This window comes from Asparagus officinalis, chromosome 7, assembly GCF_001876935.1.
Source record: "Asparagus officinalis chromosome 7, Aspof.V1, whole genome shotgun sequence".
NCBI lineage: Eukaryota > Viridiplantae > Streptophyta > Magnoliopsida > Asparagales > Asparagaceae > Asparagus > Asparagus officinalis.
The window spans coordinates 133,086,686-133,091,737 of record NC_033800.1 but is presented as its reverse complement, the minus strand read 5'-3'; positions in this window follow the sequence as shown (position 1 = coordinate 133,091,737).

Here is a 5,052-nt window from a genome sequence, read left to right as displayed (position 1 = left end):
GGGAAAGATAAGTTGGTTTGTAGATTAAAAAAATCACTATACGGTTTGAAGCAGTCTCCTCGACAGTGATATAGGAAATTTGATGGTTTTATGCTTGGACATTCGTACACTCGGAGCCAGTTTGATCCTTGCGTGTATTTTTGCAAGTTGAGATGAGGTGCGTATATTTATTTGTTGCTTTATGTCGATGACATGTTGGTTGCCTCTACTTTCAGGTCAGCTATAGATGAGTTGAAAATTAAGCTTTCAAATGAGTTTGAGATGAAGGACTTGAGTGTGGCCAAACGCATTTTGGGAATAGAGATCGGCAGAGACAAGAAGAAGGGCAGAATTTGTTTGACACAGGTGGCTTAAGAAGTTTTTACAGCAATTTCATGTTAGCATGGATACGAAGCCAGTTAGTGTACCATTGGGAGCCCATTTAAAGCTTTCAGCTGGTCTTTCATCGAAGTCAGTTGAAGATCGAGAGTTGATGTCGGAGACTCCATATGCGAGCACGGTTGGGAGCTTGATGTATGTGATGGTATGTATGAGGTCGAATTTGTCACAGGCGGTGAGCATGGTTTTGAGATACATGCATGATCCATGAGTGGGTCATTAGGACGCCGTGAGATGGATTTTGAGGTACATTCGAGGTACGCTCAATATTAGTTTGGTTTATGAGCGGGACACTAAAGGTGGGCAGTTATGCACTGGTTATGTTGATTCGGATTATGTCGGGGATTTGGATAAGCGCCGGTCTACGACGAGGTATGTGTTTACTTTGACCCGTGCGCTGGTGTGTTGGAGATGCACCTTACAGTCGGCGGTGGCTTTGTCTACGACAGAGGCAGAGTATATGGAGATTACAGAGGCTGTGAAGGAGGCTATTTGGCTTTGACGACTTTTGGAGGAACTTGGTACATCGTAGCGTTCCATCACCATTCATTATGATAGCATGAGTGCTATCTATTTGGCAAAAAATCAGGTTTTTCATGCGAGAACGAAGCACATTGACGTTTATTATCACTTCGTTCAGGATGTTCTTGAAGATGGCGATGTGGAAATTGTGAAAGTCCACACAAAGGATAATCCGGCGGATATGCTCACTAAGGTGGTTCCGAGCAACAAATTTGATCATTGCAGAAACCTGTTGCATATTCGAAATTGTTGAGGCCGTTGGCGGCCATTTGGATGAACTACGAACGGCTTGATCCCTTGGGAGAAGGGGTACGTAGGTGTGACGCCCCTGGGTTCACACGAGGCTGCAGTCCTCGGTGAAACCAAGAATGTCAAACCTGCCATGCACCACACCGTGCAATAACATGTTTCACCATCACAATTAACATCTCTCTAGTAGAGTCAACAACAGGTGTAGGTACAAAAGCAAGTAATAGATAATGCAAGAGGTACTGATGAAATGAAAGAGATCAAAATGATATTTCATCATCCAACATATAGAAATACAAAGTCAATATCTGAAATGAATAAACTGGAGTTCTTATCAAATCTCAAATACAACAAGTCTGAGTAAAGGAAATAAGGCACACAGCCTTTACAACATCTAGAATAAAGTCCTCAAATATCTAAACAAAGTCTACAATGGAGCTCCATAAATAAAATAAAACTATGAAGGAAAGATGGATACTAATGTACATCGCCATCAACCTGCGACTCTCCGTGCACCTGACTCGTTACCTGAAATGGGAGGTACAACGAGCGTCAAAGCGCTAGCGAGCAACATCACAACCAACCCCAAGGGAGAGGGCTTGTTGTATACAGAAAGTACAGTTATTACATAATAGTTAAAATCATTATTCCTAGCAAATAATGGGTTTTAGTATTTAGGAAATTACAACACGAGCATAGGTACGTCGAGCGAAATAATCCAAACAAGGAAACCCTCATGTATATACCTTTTATCTCAAATTGTAAATCCCTAATCACCAAACCCAAAGTCTAATACATGAATAAAAAAAGCTAAAAGAAACAACTCATCTCAATACTTAATCAAAAGTCACGTCAAAACCATATAAGTGTCAAATGTCAATATCACATAAGTGTCGTGTCCAGTCTAGGTAGCTATCATGTCCAAATCTCATGTAATCAAGTTATGTCCTGATTTAGATGAGTGTCATACTTATAGCTTAACAAATGTCTAGCACGTGGTCTAATATGTAAATGTCCAACACGTGGTCTAATATGTAAATGTCCAACACGAGGACTGAAATAAATTGTAGCCCAACACGAGGACTTCAATGGATTATAGTCCAACACGAGGACTGAGTAAAGTGAAATGAATGTCCAACACGTCATACTTATAGCTTGAGTGTCCAACACGAGGACTAAAAAGTAATACATGTCCAACACGTGGTCTAATATGTAAATGTCCAACACGAGGACTGAAATAAATTGTAGCCCAACACGAGAACTTCAATGGATTATAGTCCAACACGAGGACTGAGTAAAGTGGATGTCCAACAAATGGACTATAAGTAAAGATGTGCAATTGTCAAAGGTATATGTGGAAAGATATACATATCCTAAACTCGCACGTGTCTCGATGTACGGGTCTAAACTTGTGTCAAAAGTGTCAACTCACATGAATAGACAAGTCACTATCATTGCAATGTAGTGTCAGATAATCGAGGCGACCCCTCGGACGTATAAAATGCACAACCAACACGAATATATGCACAAACAAAGCTGCGGTCGACCGCAGAGACCACTCCGGTCGACCGCGCATAGGGCAGAGACATTCTGCTCGACAGAACGCCCAGCGGTCGACCGCTTTTTCAGATCAGATCTCTTTAACCAAAATCGTTGGTGAGCATTTGAAAACTAAAATACTTGATTCTTACATCTCATATCATAAAGATCCATCTATCTACACAAAATAATGATTTAGGCTCAAGAAACTTATTGAAATCATTAGAAAACTCATAAAAACGTGGGTGAAGGGCTGGGGCGATGTCACTCGCCTGAGGGGGGTTGATGAACACCCAAAAACGATCCTCCTTCAATCTGAATCGCGAAACCCCACCGAAATCCTTCGAAACGCCCTAAAAATGCCAAAATCCGAGCTAGGGTTTTAGAGGAGAGAGAAGGGGGGCTGAGGCTATTAGGGTTTGAAAGAGGGTTCTGAGAGCTTCAAAACGAGTATATATAAGTGGGGTAACAACCGGGTTTGGTATAAACAAAACCTGACCCGAAACTGAACTGGCAGAACCAGGTTCGCTGCGCGGTCGACCGCAGCGACCACGGCGGTCGACTGCGCAGGGTTCTGGGCCATACTTAGACTGGGGTTCGGTAAAAAGGTTGTAACTTTCTCATATGATCTCGGAATGAGGTGATTTAAGATTCGTTGGAAAGCTATGAAGAGATCTACAACTTTGGTCTTATACACTTTTCCAGATTCTAATTGAATCAGTGTGCAAAACATAGAAACTCTCAACTGGTCAAAATTCTCAGATTCTCACTATTTTCCTTTGTGCATGTTTTGTGTATTTACACTCATATATTCACAAATATACATTGAATTGATCTCAAATCAATTCCTATCATACTCAAATATCAAAATACATTATTTTCATTATATAACATATTTATAATTATTTATCACACTATATTCAAATTTTCGGGGTTTTACAGTAGGTAACCATTTTGGTGCAGCCGTGTTTGGAGAAACGACGCATTGGTGCTCTTTGTTTGGTGTCGGCTCAGTTTTGGGCAAATTTCGCCGATGTGGAGAATTGTGGAGAAATCAGGAAAAATTCAGTTTTTCTGTCATAAGTCGACTCATGCACAAGCCTAAGTCGACTTATGGTAAGTCGACTTGTGTCTGTGCATGAATTGACTTACGTCATGCTCTGGAGTTGTGATTTTTTCGCTCTGTCAAGTCGACTTGTGAAGCCTGTAAGTCGACTTACGATTTGTCCTCCAATTGCTGTTTTTCTCTCTGCCAAGTCGACTTGTGAACTCTATTAAGTCGACTTACGACGAGTTTTTTGCACAGTTTGGTTTCCTGTTTGGATTCTGTTTGGATTTCTGTTTGGATATAAATAGGGACACGATTTTCTAGGGTTGAAGAGAAGAGTTATCAGAGACTTTGAGAGGCAATTGAGCATTGTGAGAGGGAGATATTGTGAGCAAGTTGAGAGCTTTGGTTGAGGGTTAGTTTGAGTGATTTTGTGTGATTAGATTGTGCTTGTGTGTGATTCTCTTCTTCTCCGTGATCATAGATTCGTTCGGTGTAACTGCACGCTTCCGCATAGGCACGCGACATGATTTATGCTATATAATTTAATAAAACAATGTTCTAGAAAATGCAACACAAGTCATTCCTAGGATACTTTTTTTTCTAATTAGTGAAAAGGAAAAGGTTAGCGTTAATTACAAAAAACCCCAACGAAGTTATAGTAAATGACTATCAATTTTTTTTATTGCACTAAACCCTGTTTAACTTTTGGATAATTGTACATGACCTTCGTGAAGTATTTTATTTCACTAATCTCTAAATTAGCACCATTGTTTCTAACATCTTATGTGGCAAGCATATGAAAAAAAAGATAAAAATAATTCCTTAATCCCAAAAAGTTACTTATTTTTTCTTTTTAATAAAAGAAATGTTTTTTGGGAAGCATGTGCAAAAAATTAGCATAATCGGTTCTAACATCTTATGTGGTAAACATGTGCAAAAAAAGACAAAAATAATTTCTTAATCCCAAAAAGTTACTTATTTTTTCTTTTTAATAAAAGAAAAAAAATAACCTTTTGAGATTAAGGAATTATTTTGCACATGAAAATTTCTCATCTAATCTCTAAATTAGCATCATCGGTTCTAACATCTTATGTGGCAAGCATGTGCAAAAAAAAGACAAAAATAATTCCTTAATCCCAAAAAGTTACTTATTTTTTCTTTTAATAAAAAATAAATTTTGGGACTAAAGATGAATTTTTTTTGTCATGTGCTTACTGATGACATGATAGAGTTGATTGTGCTAAAATACGAATTAATAGATAAATTTTCAAATGAGATTTAGTAGAATAAAACAATTCATGTGGATATCCATT